General features: G+C 36.6%; 1 protein-coding gene and 1 non-coding gene across 4 annotated transcripts in view; both read right to left on the bottom strand.

Annotated features, from left to right (window-relative positions):
• STAG1 (STAG1 cohesin complex component) overlaps nucleotides 1-18063 on the bottom strand; it is a 373948-nt gene that overhangs the window by 220772 nt on the left and 135113 nt on the right. The gene's annotated exons all lie outside the window — the stretch shown is intronic.
• On the bottom strand, nucleotides 6107-6267 carry LOC129061130 (small nucleolar RNA SNORA76). The gene has a single exon (XR_008528094.1). It is a non-coding gene; the product is annotated as a small nucleolar RNA SNORA76 (small nucleolar RNA).

Raw genomic sequence — 18063 nt, forward strand, 5'->3', positions numbered from 1 at the left:
AATAAAATGCATTAAAAAAGAAAAGGAAGTAGCAATATAATCTTTGTTTATAGATGATATGATCTTATTATACATAGAAAATCTCATAAAATACCTAAAAACTGCCAGAACTAATCAACAAATTTAGTAAAGCTGCAAGATACAAAATCAACACACAGAAAATAGTTGTCTTCTAAAGTAAAATTGCATTTCAATATTGTATAAATTTTAATATTTAATAGCAAAAAAAATTTGATTCCAAAATGGGCAGAGAAATTGAATAGAGAGATTCTGCAGAACACATACAAATGGCGAAGGAGTACATGAAAAGATGATCAACATCATTAATCATCACATAAACGCAAATCAAACCTCATAACTGTTAGAATGGTTATCATTAAAAAGACAAGAGATAACAAGTGTTAGTGAGAATGTGAAGAAAAGGGAACCCTTGCAAACTGTCAGTAGGAATGCCAACTGGTATAGTCACTATGAAAAACAGTATGAAGGCTCCTCAAAGTATTAAAAATAAAATTATCTTATAACCCAGCAATCCCACTTCTAGGTATATATCCAAAGAAATTGAAATCAGGATCTCACAGTGATATCTTCATTCCCATTCTCATTGCATCATTATTCGTAATAGCCAAAATATGAAAACAACTTAAGAGTTCAACAATAGATAAATATGAAAAATGCTTATATAAAAAATGAAATACTTTTCAGCCACAAGAAAGAAAAACTTTTGTCACTTGAGACACCTTGGATAAAATTTGAGGGCACTATGCTAAGTGAAATAAGTCAGAGAAAGACACTTATGATATCACTTTCTTGTGAAATCTAAAATTAAAGCGAATCTCAGAAAAAGGCAGAGTGGTGTGTTTATCAGGTAGGGGGTGGGAGTGGAGTGGAATGAGGATAAACTGGTCAAAGGGTACAAACTTCCAGTTTAACAAGTTCTGGAGATCTAATGTACAGATTGGTAATTAGACCTAATAATTCTGTATTATGTAAGCTGAATGTTGCTAAGAGAGTATATGTTAAATATTCCCAGCACACACAAATAAATAGCAATAATGTGATGGGACAGAGGTATTAGCTAATGCTATGATGGTAATATACTGCAATATAAAAATGTATCAAATTAACATGTTGTATACCAAAAACTTACATGATGTTTTACATCAAATTTTATCTAAATTAAGTTGAAAAAAGTGCCTCAGAAATTTTTCTCTGGCAAAAATTATCTTTCAAATGAAAGCAAAATGAAAATTTCTCAGACTAAGAAAACTAAAACAAAGTTAAGCAAATCTCTGGAAAGAGACTATCCAGACTAGATAAAAAGACCAAATCACATATTTACAAGACACCTCTTAAATATAAGAGGACAGATAGGTTGCACTAAATGGATAAAAAACATATACCATGCAAATTATCTATATTAAAGGTGATATGAGTACATTTATATCAAAGTAGAAATCAAAACAGTAAGTACTATAAGGGAGCTCCAGTAAGACTATCAGCTGATTTCTCAAAAGATACTCTGCAGGCTAGAAGGGACTGGCAGGAAATATTCATAGTGATGAAAAGCAAGGACCTACAAACAACATTACCCTACTCAGCAAAGCTATCATTTAGAATCAAAGGGCAGATAAAGAGCTTACCAGAAAAACTAAAGGAGTTCATCATCGCCAAACCATTATTATATGAAATGTTAAAGAGACTCATTTAAGAAAAAAAAAATTCAAAACTATGAACAGTAAAATGGCAATAAACATCTATCTATCAACAACTGAATCAAAAAAAAAAAACAAATAAGCAGAACAGAAACAGAATCATAGACACAGAGAAGGTTCTGATGGTTGCTAGACTGGAGAGGAGTCGAAGGGATGGGCAGAAAAGGTAAAGGGATTAAGAAGCACAAATTGGTAGTTACAAAATCATCATAGGAACGTAAAGTACAGCATAGGGAATATAGTAGCCAATAAACATACATGTTTGGCCCATCGACATGGACAATGGTGTGGAAACTGCATGAGGGGAGCAAAGGTAGAAAAAGTGGGATAACTGTAATAGCATAAGCAATAAAATATAATTTAAAAACTTTATAATAATTGGTAAATTTATTGTAGCATACAAGAACTTATATTTTTAATAAAAATTTTAAATCTTCACCTGAGGATATGTTTACTGACTTTAGAGAGAGAGGAAGGGATTCAACAAGTTCTGGGGATCTAATGTACAGAATGGTAATTACAGCTAATAATTCTGTATCATATAGTTTAATGTTAAATCATGACAACTGCTATAAGGGAGCGGGAGGAAGGGAGGGGGAGAGAGACAGACAGGCTGAGACAGACAGACATTGATGTAAAAGAAATACATCAGTCAGACCCTGGCTGGTGTGGCTCAGCAGACTGACCACAAACCTGCGAAGCAAAGAGTAGTTGGTTGGATTCCCAGTAAGGACACATACCTGGGTTGTAGGCCAACCCTGGTAGGGGGCGTGCAAGGGGCAACCACACACTGATGTTTCTCTCCCCCTATCATCCTCCTTTCCCCTCTGTCAAGAAAGAAAGGAAAGAAAGGAAGGAAGGAGGCAGTGAGGGAAGTGAAGGAAGGAAGGCAGCAGGCATCTGTTGGTTGTTTCCCACATGCACCCTGGCCAAGGATTGAACCTGCAACTTACATATGTGCCCTGACTGGCAATCAAACCTGCAACCTTTTAGCATATGGGATGACACTTCAACCAACTGAGCAACCCTGCCAGGGCAACAACTTGTGTTTTTATATACCAAATAAAAAAATGCCTCAAAATACATGAAGGAAAAATTGAACTCAAAGAAATATGCAAATTCATAATCAGTTGAGTTTTATAGCATCTCTCTTGGTAACTGATAGAAGAAGCAAACATACAAACATAAAAAATAGTATATAAAAGATGTGAACAGTATTGCTAAAAGTGACCTAAGCAACATGTATAAAACATAACACCAAAAACAGAATACACATTCTTTTTAAGTACACACCAAACATTCACTAAAAGAACTGTATCAGGTTTTAAGGATTAAAAACACAGATCATATTCTCCGTAAAGGATTTAAATTAGACATTGGTAACAAAAATATATCTAAAATATCCCCAAGTTTTTGGTAAATAGAAAGTACCTTGAGCTAAATGGTAATAAAAATACAACATACCAAAATTTATAAAATGTAGCTAAAACAGTACTTGGAGGTAAATTTATAGCTTTAAAATTCTTATAAAAGAAAGGTATAAATCAAAGATTTAATTAAGTTTCCAAGAAAATCACATTACATTTTCAATGTGGGTTGTCCTCATTTATGGAGTAAGGCAAAATCAGCAGTATAATTCCAAGATTACCAGAAGGAACATTTCTGATTAACATATCCGTAATCCCTCAAAGAGATGCTTTAGAACATGTGAATCATAAGTTATAGCCAACAATAAATTCTGGATCTTAAGCTGGCAGAGGTTCTATGACCTTCTGTAAGTGGCTTCCAAGGTTGACCCCAAGAAATCAATTTCACACTGACAAGAGAGGAAAACATTAAAAAGCATACCAGATTTTTAATAATTCAGGTTTGGAAGTGGTACATATCGCTTGGCTAATGTTTCATTGGAAAGACCTTGTTTAACTAGCCACATCCAGCTGCAAGGGGAAGTGTAGACATGCAGTCTCTGTTTGCCAGTACCCTCCTGAAACTTCCTCCAAAATGAAAAAGGAGAAATAAATCTTTGTGTAAGTGGTCAGTTATCTCTGTCAAACTCTTCCCCTCTGGTTACACAGGAGAAAAAAACCCCTCAACCTGCATGGGTATTTTAGTACTGCTTACTGAGGCAAAACAAAAACAAAACCCCCAAAACTAAGCAATTTAAACATCTATATAGAAATCTTCCACTAAATTTTGGTATATAATACAGTAAAATGAAATGTAGCAATTAATATAAATGAGCTATACCTATATGTTAGCACTAATGATGGTTAGCACTAATGACATAAAGTGAAAAGAGAAATATGTATGATTCTACTTTTAAAATAAATGATACTACACAAATACATATAGTAGGATGGAAAAACGCAAAGAAATATTCAAATTGTGACACTGATAGGCTTGCCCTCAATTCATTCAAAAAATTTAAATTGAAGACTTTACTAATTCAAAGAAAACCTGGGAACTTAGCCATAGATCCTCAATGAGAAAAACATAAGCAGCATCTTCAGTCACAGATTACAGACAAATGACAACTGCTATATCAATGATTTTTATAATATTTTAATAGCATAATAAGGAATTTGGGCAATTAGAAAAATAACATTTAAAAACCAAGAGGGAAAAACTAAAGAGAAAACAAAAAAAGAAAATTCAAATAAGTGGAAACTCAATGTCATAGTTAAAAATTAGTTTTAAATATTCCCCTAAGTTTCTTATAATTATAATCAATTCAATCTGGCTATCCACACAGTACATTGAGTACATACTGTTGAAATTCTATTAGACAAATACACTTCTTTCGGCAGACCATTTGATAAAACCTTCATTAGGTAGACAAGGGCATAGGGAATTAGTATTCTATATTGTTGCTTTAGAGAAGATTCATTAGCTTTGGAGAAAGACAAACAGATGGTAAAGGTAACACACTACTTCGTAAACTAAAGGCCTTACTTAACTAGGAATCTTGAATAAAGGGCCCTCCCTCTTTCAAACTAAAAATCAATATAAAAAATTAATATTCAAATTATTTTCTTCAACATTGCTTTTGGTAGTATCATATGCATGTTTTCTGTGAATGTAAACATAAATACTACACAGTGCTTTTATTAGTCCACGAGACTGTCGTTATTTTATTTACCCTGTTGTAAGCTAAATGTTCTTGATTCTCAGAGCTCTCCAAAGCCTTTTCCCCTTGATTAAAAAAAGAAAAATGAGTCTTCAAGGCCTTGTAAAGAAAAACTGATCCTACACATACAACACCATATTTTTTTTTATTTGATGACTTTAATTGTACCATTAAACCATCTGACTTAAATTTGACCATTCCAGTCAGTGCGCTGTTCTAATTTTTCATTGTATAGGCCAGAATGCCAGTCAGTCTGCATGTCTTGTTTACTGGTCTTTATAATTTCCGTGCAATAACTAAAGGCAAAGGACTAGGTGCACTACCGTGTAAAGAGATTACACGACTGTCCCCTATTGCACTTAAATTAGTATGTGGGGATTTACAATCATTTGTATTGTTTCACAAAATAAATATCTCCATGTCAAATACTAGTTAAAACATCCAAGTATTTCTACTGAATCCTGTTTAGATAAATAGGGACAGAATAGACAGTGGGTACAGGGCAGGTGGGCCCTCAGCTGCCAACAGCAGCTTCAATTTTTTGGGTGATCACTGGGCCAGCACTCTCAAGGATCCCAGGTACTCTCTCACTACACCTGACATGAGCTGGATGCTATTCTCAATCCACATTTAATCTGAGGGGGACAATCTTAAACTGTATTTCCCAGTGGTCATGTTCCTTGGGGCCCCCTCCAGTTTCCAAAGCAGTTTACACAGCATTTGTGCTTTCTTGTACTCATGAGGCACATTAAACCTAAGCCCAGGTGAGAGATTGTCTGTCACCTAGAATGTGATTACAATGGAGTGATTGCGCAGTTATTTAGGTGCTATATTGTGTCCAGTAATGTATAAAATCTAACCTTCACAATTACCCTGTTGTCAACTGGGATTCATTTATTTCCCAACACTTTAGTCCCTCGCTCGACACAGTATTCAAATAAGCAGTTGGTCCTAGCTGGTAGTTTTTGTAAAAAGGTCAAAGCTACACCTTAGCCAGATTAAGTTCCTGTCAAACTCACCACCATGCCCTTGAAGTGCTTAAGGCCACAGCCTGTTTATTTTCCACCGCCATCCATTCCATGGTTAACTGAAGCTGCTTGTCTCGCTGATGAAGGAGAGACAAGAGCCAGGACTGACCAGGCAGGAACGAGTAGGTAGCACAGCCTACAGGATCCCCCACGTCTCTCTTCAGCATTTCAGCCTTAGCTTAAAGACTCGGTCATCACAACCCCTGGAAAACCTGCTCCCAGCAGCGGGGTTGCTGCAGTGTCGCTCAAGGTTAAAAAGGCCGCCAGGCAAGTGGGTGAACAGTTGGCCCCCGTTATGCGTGAGCACGTGCTCTGGTGCTGCAGCCTGACCCACAGTGCCATATTTTTTAATCCTATTCCTAGCCCTACTGTATTAACTGCAGTTTCTGGACAACATGATCATATCGCTGTCCATTTACACAACTATATTATTGCCTCAACTTAGAAAAATTTGTTTTAAAATTCAGCTAAATGGTGTGACCCTTCATGTAACAGGACAGATTTATTCCATAATTAGGAATGGAATGAATGATTACAATATAATTTCAATGACATATTTCAGAAAAATAAATGGTCCATGCACAGCAAAGCCCTCTGCTCTTGAAACAGAAAGCCATTATCAAGCATACTTTTCAATTTAACCTGGTAACTTAACTAGGTTTAAAGCTGAGTAATGTAATAGTAATGTCTAAATAAAACAACAGAAAAATGGTACAAAATAAAACAGTATTTTAAGTATCAACCTTCTTAATGTGAAGTTTTTATATTTCTGTTCAGACTGTAAGATGGCTTCACATTTGTGCTATTTATTTAACAGAAGCTCTTATCAGAGGAATTTCAGCAAATGACAGCCTGAATAAGCATTCTTCATGCACTCTCCATCACACTCTCATTCAGGATAAAACTGCTAGGACAAGCAAGGTAGCAATGCCTGCAGGGTGCAGACAAGGGGATGGGTTTTGCAGAGGTTCCTACAAAAAAGAGCACAAAGTTTCTTCTGAGCTAGGCACAAGATGAGTAGATACTCACCCTTTTTGCGGGGGGGGGCGGCGCTTAGAAAAAACAAGTACTTCTTGTTTCTTCTTTAGGATAAAGGCTCCTGAAGTGTGTGTTCCTAGGAGGGTCTGCTGAAAATTACTGGCCTCAGAGGAAGTACAGGAGACAACTAGGATAGGTTGAGTTGCCTCCTATTCCTAAGGCTGGGAAAACGCTATCCAATCAATAGGACTGCTGGTTAGTGTGATACTCAGAGGAATGAAGACCATGGCAATGCCCATTATATATGAATTTGTGCCAAAGAAGGGATCCTAATAATTTGACTTGACCAAATTGGAGAACCTTAAAAAGTCAAAGCAAAATAATCTGCCTCCAAGACTCAGCACACAAGAGGGGCAAAAAAAGTACCGTAAATTGGCTATACAAGAAAAAAATGGGAAATTTAAAGCATGGAAAGGACTTCCGGGTAGTTAAAAAAAAAAAAAAAAAAAAAATTCAGAGGCTTCTGACCAAGATGGAAGCATAGGTAGATATGTTTAACTTCCACACACAACCAAGAGAAGGATAACCAATTTGAAAACAAACAAACAAAAAAAACGAGAATTGCAAGAAAGTCGAACTGTACGGAAGTCCAACAAACAACGAGTTAAAAGAAGAAACATTCATACAGATTGGTAGGAGAAGCAGAGATGGGCAAGTTAGGATGGAGCGGACACACGGCAAGGCAGTGGCTGGCTGGCTGACTAGGCAGTCCCATATTTGCGTGCAGATAAACTGGTATGACAAACTGGGGAACGAGACAGACTGCAACCCAGGATTCCAGTGAAGGATATAAAGCCTCAAACCTCTGGCTGTAAAAATCTGTGGGGGCTGCAGTGGTGGGAGAAACTCCCAGTCTCACAGGGAGAGGCCGTTGGAGGGGCTGATGGGGTCCTAGAACATACACAAACCCACCCACCCTGGAATCAGCACTGAAAGGGGCCAATTCACTTACGGGTATGGGGGATAGTGACTGAAAGCTGGGCAAGGGCTCAGCAAGCAGCATTGTTCCTTCTCTGACCCCTCCCTGACAGACAGCACCACAATGCAGTGACCTGGGTTGCCCTGCCCTGGCAATACCTAAGGCTCCGCCCCTTACAACGTAACAGGTGCACTGAGACAAAGAAATATGGCCCAAATAAAAGAACAGATCAAAACTCCTGAAAAAGAACTAAGCAACAAGGAGATAACCAACCTATCAGATGCAGAGTTCAAAACACTGGTACAGGGATGCTCATAGAAATGATTGAGTATGGATACAAAATAAACGAAGTGAAGGCTATACAAAGTGAAATAAAGGAAAATATACAGGGAGCCAGAAGTGAAGGGAAGTAAACTGGGACTCAAGTCAACAATTTGGAACAGAAGGAAGAAATAAACATTTAGCCAGAACAGAACGAAGAAATAAGAATTCAAAACAAAAAAAAAAAAAAAAAGAGAAGAGGCTTAGGAACCTCTGAGACAACTTTAAACGTTCCAACATCTGAATCATAGGGGTGCCAGAAGGAGACGAGGAAGAGCAAGAAATTGAAAACTTATATGAAAAAATAATGAAAGAAAATTTTCCCAATCTGGCAAAGGAAATAGACTTTCAGGAAGTCCAAGAAACTCAGAGTCCCAAAGAAACTGAACCCAAGGAGGAACACACCAAGACACATCATAATTATAAGATTAAAGATGAGAGAGTACCTAAAAAGGAGTCCCATAAAATGATTAACTGATTTCTCAAAAGAAAACTTACAGGCAAGAAGGGGCTGGAAAGAAGTATTCAAAGTGATGAAAAGCAAGGACCTACATCCAAGTTTACTTCCCAGATAAGGTAAAGTTAAAGAAATTCATCATCACCAAGGCCTTATTATATGAAATGTTAAAGGAACTTATCTAAGAAAAAGAAGAACATCAAAACTATGAACAGTAAAATGACAATAAACTCAAAACTATCAACAACTGAACCTAAAAAAACAAACAAACAAAAAAAACAAAACAACTAGGAATGGAACAGAACCACCGAAATGGAAATCGCATGGAAGGTTATCAGACGGGAGGGATAGGGGAGAGAATAGGGGCGAAGGTGCAGGGAATAAGAAGCATAATTGGTAGGTACAAAATAAACAGGGGGAATTTAAGAACAGTACAGGAAAAGAAGAAACCAAAGAACTGACATGTGCAACCTGTGGACATGGAACTAAGGAGTGGGAGAACACTGGAGGGTGGAAGGGTGGAAGGGTACAAGACACATGGGAATAAAGGGGGAAATATGGGACAACTGTAATAGCATAATCAATAAAATATACTTTAAATAAACTTTTAAATTTAAATAGTCACTGGATAAATGAAAGAATAACCACTATGAAGAAATGAGTTTAATGCCCTGTAAATGGAGTGGGGAATAAAAAACCCTCAACACAAAACTGGAGAAATGGAATTCATGGAGAGGCATAAAAGACTTGATAGCTATATCTAAGAGATCTAACATGTGGTGTTTGAGAAGACAACAAACTGAGCATTTTAAAAAGAAAATCTACCTGATCAATGAAAGACTTAAATCTGAACATAAAACTGTTTATCTAGTTGCTGCCAGGATAAACTGTAGAATGACACATGTAAGCATATCCAGGTAAAATTCATGAATTCTAAGGAATAACAGAAAATCTTATAAATACCAGGCCCAATAATTAAAGTCAGATGACATATACAAACCTTAACTGCACAGAGCTTCCAATCTGCATTCAATGCTTCTCTTGTAAGATAAGCAAATAGCTACCAACACCAGACATCTGAGGAAAGCCTTTACATCAATTATGAATTTATTGTGTCTCTGCTCCAAAGTTAACCTTCAGTATCTCTTCTGTCACCACGGCCTTGACTTTGTAAGAATTTCTCCTTCGTAGTAAGCACTATTAAGCTTTATTAGCGTTGAGCTCTGGAAGGACACTGCAGGAGAAAAGGGGTTTCTCTTCCTGGTTTTGGTATGTTAAAGTTTATCTCTTCCTGGTCTTGCTGCATAATCCATCTGCAGCAAGTATATAGCGCAAGTCCTTGAATAATGTCATTTTGTTAAAATGGTGATGAGATGCTATAGGAACTTAACACTTGTTTATATCAATCAGACTATGGCAAAACTGGTTTCATCATGCATCGTTTCATTTATAATCATGGAACCTACCGGTGACTGTTAAGTGAGGACTTAGTGTATAAGCAGATCCAGCAGTGGTCCGACCCAGCCTCACACCAAGAGAGTGCAGTCCTTGGGCAACCTAGCGCCCCAGCCTGGTATTGGTGATTACCCTCCTGATACAGCTCTCCCGACATGGACACTGGCACACTCTAGCTCTCATGGTGGCAGAAGTGCCTCATCTTCCAGTGTACAACTGTCTACCACACTCAGTGTGACTGTGCCTCAGAGTGCTGTTTCCTGCAGCCCGGTAACTGTGAACCAGCTCTGGCTGAGGCAATCCAGTGAACTTCTTTGTTCAGCAGGCTGCAACATCACCTTATCCAACAAGGCCTGAATCACAGCCTGGGGAACTGGAACCTCCCTTCCAAATCTGCCTTCCCTCAAAAAATCTTCAGCCTTAGAGTCTCCATTAGAACCATCATTATATTCTTATAGTTATTCCTCTATTCTAGTTCCGTAATTGTTTATAATAAATTTTACCAATTCAAATTACTGTGTGGTTTCTGACTCCTGATGGAATCCAGACTGGTACAGAACTGGTCCCAGCAGTGATAAGATAAACCTGTTAAAATTATTTTTAGAGACTGATTCGGTCATGCCCTTGGGATCAGGCATGGGATTTAGTCCCTTGCCAGGGAAATGGGGTGCTAGTAATCTATGACATGAAATAGTTTCAGAAAACCAACCATGCTATATCACCTGTGGTTCACTGTGGTGAAGTGTTAACTCAAGCACATGCCTTGGGAACTTAAATGGCTACTGTATTTGCCATAGTGGCAGTAATAATGGCTATAAGGACAGTAATGTGAGATAGGTCCTTCTGTCTTCACTCAGCACTTAAAGAAAAAATGACAAGCTCAAGTCAGCTTAAGTCACAGGGTAAGAATCAAAGTGCTTCCATGATTCCCCAAAAGAATCTTTTCTTCCTTGTAGTATCAACCTTGAGGGTTGATACTGCTGAAAATAAGGACAAAAACTTAATTATGTAGGTTGCTAGATCACAACAGGTGAATTCAGTCTCATCAAGTTTCTCACTTGAAAATTAGAACCTTGATTAGGAAAGAATGGGATCCTTAAATGTGGAATAGAGACACCTGGTTGGTCCTAGATGAAACCAACAATTTGAAATCCTTCCTTACTCTCCATAACCCCTGCCAGTAACTGGAAACCTCGCATACCAAATGAAGTAGGTTGCTTTCCAGTGTCTGTGAACACAAGCGTTCCCTGGCCTGAAATCTCTCTGATAATCTCATGTGGGCAGATGTTGAAGACTTACCACAAAAGTTGTTATTGCCACTACATCTATAACTAGGGTCAAATCACTGCTTCATGGTAATAGGTACACACACTAAGACCCAAGGAAAAATAGTTTACACACTGAACAGAAACCCAAGGACCATGTGTGGGAATGGATTCTAGAAATATCTGGACAAGTAGGTTGGGGTTTAATGCTACATTAGGCCAATTTAATTAATAATATGGGGTGCATTTACTAGCAATTCCAGATTAAATACATTACTTCATGCAGCAGGAGAGACCTATAATAGCTTATCTGACTGGCGCACAGGGATTTAAAGGTTGAGATGCAGAGCTTCCCTGGCATTGATATGGATAGAGGAAAGAATCCAATGATTTAAGAATGACTGGATTTATGATGGGAGAATTTCATACCCCTGATCCTCAACTATGCTTCACAGGAGTGCTCAGAAGGAAATGAGAACTGCATTAGTGAGGGAGGATCTACATCTATTTCCTTATAAAGGTCTGTGGTTACTCTCCTTTTTAAGCCAGGTATGAGTGTAGGAAATATGGCCATTGAGAAGAGTTCCCAGGTTTCAATGGAGATGTTAGGATCCAAGGTAACAGCCCAAGCAGTCATGCTTAATTATCAAAGACAAGGTGGGAACACTATCTGTTAAGCACAGCAGGAACACACTGATAATCAGAATATCTTGGCCTGCAGAGATTTCTGGCAATAGTTAAAGTGATCACAGTGCCCCTAGGAAAGAAACTGGTTGGCAGCCTACTTGAGTACTGTTTGATTTATATAACAAAAACTCTAGGTCCGGTAGCCAGAAGTCTAACTCACATTAACAGTGGAGAGTTACAGCCTTCTAACCAGTTGCCAAGCTTGGGTTAGTTCACAAAAAGAGTCCATGGAATGAAGTAGAGACCAGATCTCTTAAAGAAGGACTCTGCAACAACTACAAGTACATGCCATACATTCTTCTCTAATCTTTGCCCAGAGACTTGAAGCCATTACTTAGAGGTACTGTGCATTATTAAAAGGAAATAGCCAGACCTTTCATGTATTAATAAACATTGTTTCTAAATTAAATTGACTTGAATTTCTGGGGACTCAAAATGCAACTGTGGTCAAGCAGTAAAATTTGGGCCTTAAGGTAGTCAGTTGATACATGGGTTGTAACTAGAATCTGACTGAGAGTGAACCCAAATGGTCCAGGGGCTCATGTGGTTATTTCCCTAGTTCCTGGACACACACACACACACACACACACACACACACATGCACGCACGCACGCACACGCATGCACAGAACAAACATACTTGACAATCCCAAGAACCCCACATTGACTTTCTGACCCATGGGATAAAGGGGATTATGGCAGGAATGTTTAATACCAACATAATAAACTAGAAGTAATACTACCTCCCTGAGAGAATTAGGAGTTTAATCAAAGTCTTGAAAGAAGCAGAGGTGGTAAAACCTATTACATGCTCATTAAACTCACCAGTGTGTCCAAAATAGAAATCAGATGGATCCTGGAGAACTACTGATTATCATAAACTTAAATGGTGACTTTCACTACGACTGCAGCCCCTGGTACTTCACAGACAGCTAATGCCCTTTTCTCCACTTAACGAAGACCACCCTAAGTAAGTTGGTTTTACCTTCAATGAACAAAAATATATCTTCACAGTGCTGCGTCAGAACTGTTAGATTTCCCTCCTCTCTGCCATAATATAGTTGCCTTGGTTATCTATTGTCTGAAATTTTCTGTGAGGAATCTGGACACAGCTCAGCTGAATCTTCTACTTAGGGTGTTACAGGGCTGCAGTAAGGCATTTTCTATGGTACATTCTTATTTGGAAGCTCACATGGGGAAGAATCAATCCACTTCCAAGCTCACATTATTGGAAGAATTTACCTCCTTGTGGTTTACAGAACTCAGATCCCTGACCTCCTGTGGGTTATTGGCTGGAGACAACTCTCAGGCCCAAGGAGTTGCCCACAGTTCCTTGCCACATGGGCTTCCCCAACACGGTCACTTACTTTGTCAAGACAACAAGAATTCCTAGAGCAAGTCTGCTAGCAAGACAATGGTTTCTATAACATAATGTATTATGATAACAATGCATTTTTGTTTCATTTATAAAAATTATAAAATAATCAAAAGAAAAATGGAAACACTCCAAAGTACGAAACACTATGCATTAAAAAATCCTGTATTCAAGGATCACCGACAATGGTAATAATTAATCATTTTACTTTTATAAAACAGGTATGATTTTCATATAAGCCTAGAACAAACTACCAAATAGAAATACATCAAAATATTAAAAATTATGATTATAGGTAATCATTTTCTCTCTTCCTTCAAACATTTTTCTAGATTTCTGACAAGTTTATATAACTAAATCAAAAAGTAATAAAATCTTTTAAAAATTATACATCCAGGAGGAAATAATTTGTCAACTACTCACTAAATGCTGACTATGGTAGTCCTCCCTTATCTATGTTTTCGCTTTCGAAGGTTTCAATTACCCACAGTCCAAAAATATTAAATGAAAAATTTCAGAAATAAACAATTCATTAAGTTTAAATTAGTGTTCTGAGTAGCATGATGAATGGTTTCATTGTCCCATTCCATCCCGCCTGGAATGTGAATTATCCAGCATATCTACTCTATATCAGTTACTTATTACCAGCTTCAGTTATGAGAGAGGGACATAGTGCATGCTCCAGGGCACGCAAGCAAGCATAAGCACATTCACATAACTTTTATTGCAATGTATTATTATAATTGTTCTGCATTGTTAGTTATCATTGTTTATCACTTACTGTGTCTAATTTATAAGGCTAGCTTCAAACACTAATAAAAGATTATTATGGAATTTCTGCTCAAGGGTCAGAAATTTGTACTTAAAGTTGTTCTAGTTATTTTTTTCTCTTTCATTTTACTTGGGGATTGATCAATTCCTTTTGGAATTAGGAGATGAAATCAAAAACATTTTATAAATCAAATAAAAATCCTGCTAGACTTCAGTGACTGAAGAATAATCCACTACTGTATAGAGTGTGGGGCAAGAGTGTGAAATGTCTGGCTCCAAATGACCAGAAAGTAATATTATAGAAGACAAATCTAAGATATATGAGTGAACATGATGGCATAAATTACTAAGAAAGACAATTGCAGAGAAAATACACCTGTCTTGCTGCTAACACATGAGTTGTTCTCATAAAGCTGGTGCTGCTAATACATGAGTTGATTTCATAAAGTTGGTAACAACTCTTTCAAAGTATTAAATATTTGTCTTTAACATGTCTTCTGAGATCAAGACACCTAAATTACAAAATACCGCTTGACTCATAAACAAAGTCAAGCTATGGATTTAATAGGTAAATGATTTCCTATCACATTGCCCAGAAAAACCATGTCCAGCCCTGTTAATAATAACCTTCTAAGTTAAAATATAGGATCTTAGTAAAAATATTGATTTTATTATTTGTCAAATCTATTTAAAATGGACTAGAAAAAAAGACTTGAGCACAATCAATTTAATGTCACAAGATGACAAAAGTTCACAAGGAGAGGCTAGCAAGAAACAGACCGAGGCAATTATCTCTTAGTGATGGGTGAAGATTAGAGTTTTAATAGGGAATATTGAGTCTTAGCTTTCTTGAGGACATGTGTTGAGGCAGTCCTTTCTGTAGCCACTTAGAAGACATTCATATCCTAGCCCAATGATAGTGTAAATACCACAACATCTATAAATACTAAGACCATGCATGCCAGATCAGTTCTTGTCTTGTCTGAAGTCAGAACGCTTAAAGGACTAAAATCACTGAAAAAAATGCCTATTACAACTTTACATTTTTGTCCTTTATATATTGAACAATAAATCCACATTTTTAATACATGGTTACAGATTTGCAGGAAAAAAACTGTTATATGGAGTGGTACAGATTTAGTCATCAATGCCATCAACAACCATTTAAAACATCTCAGTTCAGCTTTCTCTCTTATTTCTTTAAAATCAATTCCAAAATTTCTACCACTCTCCTCATCTGTGCTCGTGCCCACCAAAAATGGTGACTCTAGATTTAAAAAATCCTGTACTAGACCAAAATTTCTCACCAGCAGGAAACAAATCTCTTTTGTTTTAAACTCATGGTTTAAGACCAAAGCCTAGCAAATACTACGGAATTATATAAAAAAAATATGTAATTTTCTTCAGCAATTTGGAAACAATTGTAAATTTGGGGAAGTAAAGGTTCTGCTTCATACATGATTAAAGTTACTGTATTAAGAAACTGCATAAGCACTCAGTCCAAATTTACTGATATGCACTTAAGAAGAAATTTTAAGGAATCTCATCTACACCTTAGTATATCTTTATTCATGTGACGTTTTCTACATTTCAGTTTTTACTGAAGGTATAAATAAGGTTTTTTTCCGACCACAAGCACTAAAGCATTAGGTCCCTTCTTTCAATTAAAACTAGTAGAAAGCACAGTATTTCATATATTTAAACCTCCATAAACAATATAAATACATATAAGTAGGTACATAAAGTCCATTTTTTTGAGTGAATGACAAAAAAACCATTATATATAATCTTTTACATATATATTTGACAATCATCAAAAATATAGCAATAGTCATATATTTACTCACTAGATCTGCCCTAGATAATTTGTATAAAATGTGATATACTTGTGAATGATGCCACAGGAAAATTATTCAGGGGTTATCATGAAGGGAATTAATAATATCTAAAACATCCAAGTTAATTTAAAGCTACAAGCGTAACATCAGCAAGTACACAAAAAATAGCAAAAGCATAGTGTTTGCTGAAGCTAAACACATGAAAAATAGTAGGTACCTTTGGAAATAATTGAACAGAGGCTGTAGAAATTTCTATTAGAATACCTGACTTTCTTTAGGACTTTAGTTATAAATAACTTACAGGCAGCTAATGCTTTTATCCCAGCACTAATCAATGACTTTTATAATTTCTTGTTCTGGAAAAATTAAACAAAATAAAAATATTTACTGCATAATTTCCTTGTAACTACCTAAAAGTAACTGTAGTATGGCAAATTTGTGTTTTCCCTTCCCCAGTATACACTTATGTGGAGAAGGAGGTATCTAGCTGTGGACTACATTATCCAGCTTACCTCAGGATGTGATAGCATCCCATCAGTAGAATGTAAACAGAGAGACCAAAAGCTTCTATGAATGCTCTCCATTCCTCTTCCCTTCCACCCACTGAATGCAAACAAGACTGAGGCTCTAGGGGAAATAAGGAGTCAGAAAATGGAAAAGCATGGATACCTGAATATCTTATGAAAAAAAGATGCTGGCCACTAATTCTGGTACTGGACAGTAACATAAATGCCAAAGTAAGGTCTATCATGACAAGCCACAAGTATCTAATAATTACTTTTTACAGCATGTAGTATTACTCCATGCAGGTGCTAGAACTGTTGGGGACAAGGTTAAAACAGCCACAAAGTTAATTTCAGAGAGACATTCTAATTATATTTAAAAAACCAAGAACTCACTCTTACGTAACTATTAACCTATTATTTGAGGATTTTCAAATAGCTATGGAATAAAATTAGCAGTTTATTTCTTAAGCAAGCATGCATGAGCGCACACACACACACGCACATACATACATACATACATACATACCCAGGAGAAATGCAGTTTATATTTAGAACTTTCTTACTCTTATTCTCAAATAACCTAAAAGTTTTATGGTACTAAACTAATTATAACGCATCCTAGACCAGTTCCCAAATGTCTGTTTAAAATATGCACAAAATGAGGAGATATGATTACGGAGTTTATGCAATGAGGAAGTTTAAAGGTAATCCAGCTGAATCTCTAAAAGGAATCAAGAATGATTTTTATAAAAACATAATCATATGTGGGAAAAAACCACAGGCTAGAAAATCTGACCATTTCTGAAGATCAAATTAAAATACCTTGATACCTTGATTCTAAAATATGTGCTATGACTTGATAGTACCTTGATTGATACAACTATTCCATTTGTCCACTCAGTATTTGTGAAATTCTATTTATTTCATTTGTCTCTTACATACAACCTTCCCAGGTTCAAAACAGAAAGCTGGTTTTTTTGTTTTATGTTTTGGGAGGGGGTACTGGAATAATCTGATACAAGTTCAAACTCTATCTTTTGCTTTATGTCTTCTTCATACTTTATTAAATCCCAATGCATTTTTAAAGATTTTATTTATTTATTTTTAGAGAGGGGAAGAGAGGGAAAGAAACATCAATGTGTGGTTGCTCCTCAACTGGGGACCTGGCCTGCAACCCAGGCACGTGCCCTGACTGGGAATTGAACCAGCGACCTTTCAGTTCTCAGGCTGGCACTAAATCCACTGAGCCACACCATGTCTAAATTCCAATAAATTTATTATAGTAAAAATGTAACAAAAATTCCCAAAGACAAAATATGTACATTTTTACATAATAAAACATAATTAATAACAGCTGTAATAAAGGTTAGCTGAAGAATAAACCTATGTTTCTGGAGAGTGTCCTCTCAAAAAAAAAAATGTGCTTAGGAAAGTAAAATAAGATTCTTTTTTTAGTGAGAAGCGTTTAGTGTTGGTGGTATAAGAGAGTAATATGGCTATTATACAAGTCCAAATAAAGCCAAATTTTCTTCTCATCAAGAAGACCACAATAAACTAGTAGA

This window comes from Pteronotus mesoamericanus, unplaced genomic scaffold (genome assembly GCF_021234165.1).
Source record: "Pteronotus mesoamericanus isolate MK-2021 breed Mesoamerican mustached bat unplaced genomic scaffold, CSHL_Meso_final scaffold_54, whole genome shotgun sequence".
Classification (NCBI taxonomy): Eukaryota; Metazoa; Chordata; class Mammalia; order Chiroptera; family Mormoopidae; genus Pteronotus; species Pteronotus mesoamericanus.